Genomic DNA, 9,083 nt, shown 5'->3' on the forward strand with positions numbered 1-9,083 from the left:
TTCTAATTAGATATCATATTTGAAAAATGTAGTGATTAAATAGACCGTGCTAGGTGACTGGATATAATTTTTCCCTTTTTGAGAAGATGTAAAATGAGTGCTACATCCACATTATCTTGCTAAACAATTAAAGGAAATTTCTTGCAATTAGGAGGCCATGCTTCATATAATCATTCAATTAAGCTTATGGCAGCTGATCGAACTACAGATGAGTGCCTAGTTCAGAATAGCCATTTAGAGACTGAGAGAATATAGGGATATTCAGGAATAAGAACTGTGCCTAATGGGATTTCTCAAACCAAATGCTGACTTTCCAGTCAAAAAGATTATATTCCGGAAATTTGAATTTTTGATCCAAAAAGAGCATTAAGACGTAGAAAGAGTTTAAAGAATATGAGATGTGAAGTCTCAATATCTACACCCTAATTCCAGTTCTCTCACCAGAACTTGGGCAAGTTAGTGAACCTCTTTGGTCTTCATTTTCCTGATCTGAAAAGCAAGAAAATATTAACATTATACAAGGTTATTTTACAAGGTCCTTATTACACATGGATAACTGAAAATAGAGAAAACCAAAACAAACCCCATTGCTGTAGAGTCAAATCCAACTCCTGGCGGCCCCATGTGTGACAAAGTGGAACTGCTCTACAGGGTTTTCTTGCTTTATAGTTTAATCTTTACAAAAGCAGTTTGTCAGGCCTTTCTTCTACAGTGCCACTGCGTGGATATCAATCACCAGCTTCTCAATTAATGTTGTTGTTAGGTGTCGTTGAGTCATCTCCAACTCATAGCAACCTTATGTACAACAGAATGAAACACTGCCAGGTGCAGTGCCAGCCTCACGATCCTTGCTATACCTGAACCTATCTTTGCTGCCACTGTGTCGATCCACCTTGTTGAGGACCTACCCCTTTTTCTTTGACCCTCCACCTTACCAAGCATGATATCCTTCTCCATAGAATGGTCCCTTCTGACAACATAACCAAAGAAGGTGAGACAAACTCTGGCCATTCCCACTTCCAAGGAGCATTCCAGCTGCAGTTCTTCCAGGACAGATCTGTTAGCTCTTTTAGCACTCATGATACTTTCAGTATTCTTCGCCAACACAACTCAAAAGCATCACTCTTCTTTGGTCTTCCCTGTTCAATGTCCAGCTCTCCACATGCATATGAGGTGAGGTGATCGAAAATACCATGGCTTGGATTAGGCTCACCTTAGTCTTCAAAGAGACATCTTTGCTCTTCAGCACTTGAAAGAGGTCTTTTGCAGCATATTTGCCCAATGCAATAAGTTATCTGATGTCTTGACTGCTGCTTCCACTGGTATTGATTGTAGAACCAAAAATATGAAGTCTTTGACAACTTCAATCTTTTCTCCATTCATTGTGATGCTGCTTATTGGTCTACTTGTGAGGATTTCTGTTTTCTTTATATTGAGGTGTAATCCACACTGCAGACTGTAGTCTTCAATCTTCATCAGTAAGTGTTCTGGTTACCTAATGCCACTCTGACAAGAATATACCACAAATTGGATGACTTGAAGAAACAGGAGTTTATTCTCTCACAGTTTGGAGGCTTTAAGTCCAAGTTCAAAGTGCCAGGTCCTAGGGGCTGGGTGGAAGCCCCTCAGTCTTGGGGTTTAGCTCTGCCTCCTGTTCCCAGCCCTCTGGAGCTAGAGGTTTTTCTTCACTCAGACAGCTGCTGGCCACTGAGACTGACAACGCAAGGTTGACAACCAAAAAGGCACAGTCCCAATGTTACCAAACCACACAGCAGGCCATTAATTTAAGTCCATTGAAAGTCCCAAGGTCAGCAGAGCATGGCAGGCTGCTGAACAACAGGGCTACATGCAGGGTTCAAGTGTGCCATAAGCTGGAGATCATTCCCAAAGCTTATATATGGGAAGCAGACCACATATCCAAAGCAGCTATTCAGCTGCTCCAATAGATTCCACTATGGAGTTAATTATCAGTCTCACCATGGAGAATAACTACATTCAGCTGCCCAGCCACTCAACCAGGCCCATCCAAGTTGACATACAAATGTAACCACCACAGTAATTGATTCAAGTCATCCTCACTCACAGCAAACAAAGTTGTGTTGTCTACATAATGTAGGTTTTAATGAGTCTTCCTCCAATCCTGATGCCACATTGTTCATATAGTCCAATTTCTCGGATTATTTGTTCAGCATACAGGTTGAAAAGTATGGTGAAAGGATACAACCCTGACACACACACTTCCTGATTTTAAACCATACAGTATCCTCTTGTTCTGTTCAAATGACAGTCTCCTGGTCTATATGCAGGTTGCTCATGAATACAATCAAGTGTTCTGGAATTCCCATTCTTCTCAATGTTATCCATAATTTGTCATGATCCACACAATAGAATGCTTTTGTATAGTCAATAAAACACAAGTAAACATCTTTCTGGTATTCTTTGCTTTCAGCCAAGATCCTTCTGACATCAGCAGTGATATACCTCATTCCACATCCTCTTCTGGATCCAGCTTGCATTTCTGGAAGTTCTCTGTCAATATATTGCTGCAATCATTTTTGAATTATCTTCACTAAGATTTTACTTGAATGTGATATTAATGATATTGTTCGGTAATATCCACATTCTGTGGGATCACTTTTCTTTGGAATGGGTTCAAATATGGATCTCTTCCAGTCAGTTGGCCAGGTAACTGTCTTCCAAATCTCTTGCAATAGCCGAGTGAGTGCCTCCAGTGCAGCATCCATTTGTTGAAACATCTCAATGGGTATTCTATCAATTCCTGGAGCCTTGTTTTTTGCCAATTCCTTCAGTATAGCTTCAACTTCTTCCTTCAATACCATTGGTTCTTGATCACATGCCACCTCCTGAAATGGATGATCATCGACCAATTGTTTTTGGTATTTCTGTGTGTATTTCTTCCATCTTCTTTTGATGTTTCTTGCATCATTCAATATTTTGCCCATAGAATCTTTCAATATTCCAACTCAAGGCTTAATTTTTTCCTCAGTTCTTTCAGCTTGAGAAATGCTGAGCATGTTCTTCCCTTTTGGTATTCTAACTCCATGTCTTTGCATATTTCATTATAATAATTGATTTTATTTTCTTGAGCTGCTTTTTGAAATCTGTTCTGCTCTTTTATTTGTCATTTCTTCCATTTGCTTTAGCTACTCACCATTCAAGAGCAAGTTTCAGAGTCTCTTCTGACATCCACTTTGGTCTTTTCTTCTTTTCCTGTCTTTTTAATGACCTTTTGCTTTCTTCATGGATGATGTTCTTGATGTCATCTCACAATTCTTCTGGTTTTCCATCACTGGTGTTCAATTCATCAAATCTATTCTTTAGATGGTCCCAAATTCAGGATGGATATAATCAAAATCATATTTTGGCTCTTGTGGGCTTCTTTTAATTGTCTTCAGCTTCAAAATGAACTTGCATATGAGGAGTTGATGGTCTGTCTGTTCCACAATCAGCTTCTGGCCTTGTTTTGGCTGAAGATATTGAGCTTCTCCATCACCTCTTTCCACAGATACAGTCAATTTTCTTCCTGTGTACTCCATCTGGCGAAGTCCACATGTATAGCTGCTGTTTGTGTGGTATTGTGTACAATACAAAAAGGTATTTGCAATGAATAAGTCGTTGGTCTTGCAAAATTCTATCATGCAATCTCTAGCATTATTTCTATCACCAAGGCCATATTTTCCAATTACCAATGATTCTTCTTTGTTTCCAACTTTTGCATTCCAATCACCAGCAATAATCAACACATCTTAATTGCATGTTTGTTCAATTTTAGACTGCAGAATTTGGTAAATCTTCCATTTCCTTGTCTTTGGCTTTGGTGGTTGGTGCCTAAATTTGAATACTAGGAGTATTACTGGTCTTCCTTGTAGGTGTATGGATATTATCCTAACACTGAAAACATTGCACTTCAGGATAGATCTTGATACATTCTTTGTTATGATGAATGTCACACCATTCCTCTTCAATTTGTCATTCCTGGCATAGTAGATCATATGGTTGTCTGATTCAAAACGGCCCAAACCAGTCCATTTCAGCTCACTGATGCCTAGGATATTGAACTTTATGCGTTCCATTTCATTTTTGACAAATTTGAATTCTCCTAGATTCATACTTCATACATTCCATGTTCTGACTATTAATGGATGTTTGCAGCTGTTTCTTCTCCTCTCGAGTTGTGCCACATCAACAAATGGAGGTCCCAAAAGCTTTACTCTATTCATATCATTAAGGTTGGCTCTACTCTGAGGAAGCAGCTCTTCCCCTGTTGTATTTTGAGTGCCTGCCAATCTCAGGGGCTCATTTTCCAGCACTATTGGACAATGTTTCCGGGCTATTCATAAAGTTTTCCAGTAACATATCAGACAATGTTTCACTGCTACTCATAAGGTTTTCACTGGCCCATTCTTTGAGAAGTGGATGGTCTCTTCCTTCTTTTGAGTCTGTCCACCACCGTACTATAAACTGACAGACAAGATCATCTCTCTTAACTATTATTCCAAACCATTCTGCTCACTTCCTTGTCTCCCTGAGCCACTCCAAATCAACCATGCCACCTCACTTCCTTCCCAGCCTCCCTCAGCTGCTCCAAATCCTCCACACCACCTTGCTTCCTCAATTAATAGTTGAGCGCAAACCATTTGCACCAGAAATATCCCACTAAAATATAGTCCAAAATTTCTAGGTAAATGGTGAAAAAAATATTTGATTGTGACTTTATCTTAAAAAAGTAAAATTAAAAATTATAATGAAAAAGTATTTTAAAGATATCACTTGTACTTAGGTTATGATTATAAGTACTGAACATCAGAACAAATAACGCAAAGCTACAAAATTAGGAGGGACAAAGAAAATGTTGGCATAGTAACTTTTATTTCACACTTTTTTATTTAAGTAAATGTATTCGAGGACTTTTTTTAATTTTCCCACTTTACTACTCAAATTTTCCACTTTTAGAGTTTTTATTATGTCATTATACATGTTGATTTTTCTCTTCTCAAATTGTTAACTGACCACACTCTTAAACTCTTTCCTATTAGCATCAATGGTTCAAAATTCTGCATCTTCTACAAGTTTTGCTGTTATACTTAGGATTGCATATACCCACTGCCATTGAATTGATACAGACTCATGGTGACTGTGTAGAACTGCTTCACAGGGTTTCCAAGGCTGTAAACTTTTGTGGTAGCAGACTGCCTCATGTTTCTTCCACAGAGCAGCTGGTAGGTTTCAACCACAGACCTTTTGGTTAGCAGTCCAATTTTTTGACCACCGTGCCACCAAAACTGCTGCACTATATGCTAGTAATTATTAATAACCAGAACTAATATTAAGTGGGAGGAGGTTCTGATTGCAAAATGTATTGTTTTTTCAGTTCATTAGTGGATATTTTCCTATTGTGATAGTTATTGCATCTCTACATTATCATCTAATATCTGCACCTACATGAAAGTGTTGTTGTGAAGATAAAAAAATGTGTTTCTGCTTGATATATAGTAAGCTTCAAAAATGTTACTTATTTATATTTTTCAAGAGAGAAGGCAGTAAGCAGAAGCCATTAGACAGAAACAAGGAGAAAAGAAAGAAGTTAACCCATGATGCACTATGAAGAAACCAAAGGAATGAAGCAAAGAAAGAGGTGCTGAGTCACAAGCATGACAGATGAGTAAAATAACCCTTGGCTCCCTGGAGCTACTGCAGATCCCGAACACTGTAGGCTTGCTCAGAGTTTCCAGGCTCTTGTTTCAGACTTAGTGTGCATCGTGACAAAACACCACAATCATCGAAGGTAATCTGAACATGTTCCAACCCTGAAATAACCAAACACATTGACTAAATCTATTTGTTAAACTTTACTCAACCAGATTTGCTTCTGAGGAGATACTGAAAGAGAAACATTCCTTTCACTGCTTCAAAGAATCCTTTTCTTTTCAGATTTAACTCTGAGCTTCTTAAACTGTTCTCTTCCTTAAGTTTCAATCGATCCGAAAGAAAATTTTCTCTAACCTCCAAAGAAAAGAAAACAATTAAGTGTATACAGCACTACACAGTTAACAAAGCATTTTATTTCACACTCATAAGAAGACAGTATAAAAATAACAAACTCTGGGAGTGGGATGTAGAAATTTTCATTTTTAATAAGAACCTTAGATGACTAACAAATTCCCTTATTACACATTTTTATTTACTAAATAAGAATTAAATTCCAGTTTGACCTTTATAGGAATATTTGCATATCATGTAAACTGAACTTGTGGGTGTTCAAAAACTCATGAATCACACACATATATAAATAAGCTCTTGCTTATTATTATATATTTCTATTATTATTATCCATAGGCTTTTCATTAATTCATTCATTCATTATTTTATTCAGCAAATGTATATTGAGCAAGTACTTACTATGTACCCACCAACATACTAGGGAGGGGCAGGACATCATTAGCTTAACTTTCAAGATCAATATTTTAGACCATAATTACACTGCCACACTATTCATGACAAGATCTGTTGATTAAAATCCAAACTGGACTTCTTACAGAAATATCAGATACATGATGGCTAAATTCTATATTGGAAAGATTAAAGACTCAGAATTCATATACCAGCTCTGTCACTCACTTGCTGGCTATGTGATTTGGAGAGTTTCTTCATCTCTCTAAGCATCTAAAAAATAGAGATAATTGCACCCATCTCTTAGGAGTGTAAAGATAAGACATAATATATGCAAAATGACTCATCAATGCTGGGCACATACAATGTTGTTGTGTTGTTGTTAGGTGCTATACAGTCAGTTTCGACTCATAGCAACCCCCGGTACAACAGAACGAAACAACACCCAGTAATGCACCATCCCCACAATCCTTGCTATTCCTGAGCCCATTGTTGCAGCCACTGTGTCAATCCACCTTGTTGAGGGTCTTCCCCTTTTGATCTGACCCTCCACTTTACCAAGCATGATATTCTTCCCCAGGGAATGGTCCCTTCTGACAACATGACCAAATTAAGTGAAATGAAGTCTTGCAGACTCACTTCCAAGGAGCATTCGGCTGCACTTCTTCCAGGACAGATTTGTTTGTTCTTCTGGCAGTCCATGGTACTTTCAGTATTCTTTGCCAACACCATAATTTAAAGGCATCAACTCTTCTTCAGTCTTCCTTCTTCATTGTCCAGACTTGACATGTATATGAGATAATTGAAAATACCATGGCTTGCGTTAGGCACAACTTAGTTTTCAAAAGACAACTTTGCTCTTCAACATTTTAAAAAGGTCTCTTGCAGCAGATTGGCCCAATGCAATACGATGTCTCATTTTTTGACTGCTGCTTCCATGGGTGTTGATAGTGGATCCAAGTAATATTAAATCTTTGACAACTTCCAACTTTTCTCCATTTATCATGATGCTGCTTATTGGCCCAATTGTGAGGATTTTGTTTCTTTATGTTGAGGTGTAATCCATACTGCAGACTGTAATCTTTGATCTTTGTCAGTAAGTGCTTCAAGTCATCTTCAACAAATAAGGTTGTATCATCTGCATATCATAGGTTGTTATTGAGTCTTCCTCCAATCTTTATGCCATGTTCTTCTTCATATAGTCCAGCTTTGTGGATTATTTGTTCAGCATAGAGGGTGAATAAGTATGGTGAAATGATACACCCTGACACACTCCCTTCCTGGTTTTAAACTATGCAGTATCCCCTTGTTCTCTTCAAATGACAGTCTCCTTGTCTATGTATAGGGTCCTCATTGAGCACCATTAAGTCTTCTGGAATTCCCATTCTTCTCAATGTTATTCATAATTTGTTATAATTCACAAAGTCAAATGTTTTTGCATAGTCAATAAAACACAAGTAAACATCTTTCTGGCATTCTTTGCTTTCAGCCAAGAACCATCTGACATCAGCAATGATATCCCTCATTCCACATCCCTTCTGAATCCAGCTTGCATTTCTCCTTGCATCAATATACTGCTGCAACCACTTTTGAATTATCTTTAGCAAAATTCTACTTTCCTGTGATATTAATGATATTTTTTGATAATTTCTTTCTTCTATTGGATCATCTTTCTTTGCAATGACTTCAAATATGGACGTCTTCCACTCAGCTAGCCAAATAGCTGTCTTCCAAATTACTTGGCATAGATGAGTAAGTGCCTCCAGCACAGCATCCATTTGTTGAAACATCTCAATAGGTAGTCTGTCAATTCCTGGAGCCTTGCTTTTCGCCAATTTCTTCAGTGCATCTTTGACTTCTTCCTTTAATACCATTGGGTTTTGATCATGTGCCACCTATTGCAATAGATGAATATTGGCCAATTCTTTTTTTATACAGTGACTCTGTGTATTCCTTCCATCTTCTTTTGATGTTTCCTGCACGATTCAATATTTTGCCCAAGATTCCTTCAATATTGCAGCTCGAGGAATTTTTTGTTCAATTCTTTCAGCTTGAGAAATGCAAGCATGTTCTTCTCTTTTGGTTATCTAAATATAGGTCTTTGCATATTTCATTATAATGACTTTGTCTTCTTGAGCTGCTCTTTGAAATCTGTTCAGTTCTTTTACCTTGTCATTTCTTCCCTTTGTTTTAGGTACTCTCCTTTCAAAAGCAAGTTTCAGAGTCTCTTCTGACATCCATTTTGCTCTTTTCGTCCTTTTCTGTCTTTTTAATGACCTTTTGCTTTCTTCAAGTATGACATTCTTGATGTCATCCCACAATTTCTCTGGTTTTTGGTCACTGGTGTTCCATGCATCAAATCTATTCTTCAGATAGTCTCTAAATTCAGGTGGGATGTGATCAAAGTCTTATTCTGGCTTTCATAGACTTATTTTAATTGTCTTCAGCTTCAACTTCAGCTTGCATATGAGCAGTTGATAGACTGTTCCACAATCAGCTCCTGACCTTGTTTTGGCTGAAGACATTGAGCTTCTCCATCACCTTTTGCCACAGATGTAGTCAATCTGATTCCTGTGTATTCCATCTGGTGAGGTCCATGAGTATAGCAGCCATTAATATTATTGAATGAGGGTATTTTAAATGAGTAAGTCACTGGTCTTGAAAATTTTATT

The sequence above is a fragment of the Orycteropus afer genome, unplaced genomic scaffold (assembly GCF_000298275.1).
Source record: "Orycteropus afer afer isolate SDZICR_OR568_19922 unplaced genomic scaffold, OryAfe1.0 scaffold00326, whole genome shotgun sequence".
Classification (NCBI taxonomy): domain Eukaryota; kingdom Metazoa; phylum Chordata; class Mammalia; order Tubulidentata; family Orycteropodidae; genus Orycteropus; species Orycteropus afer.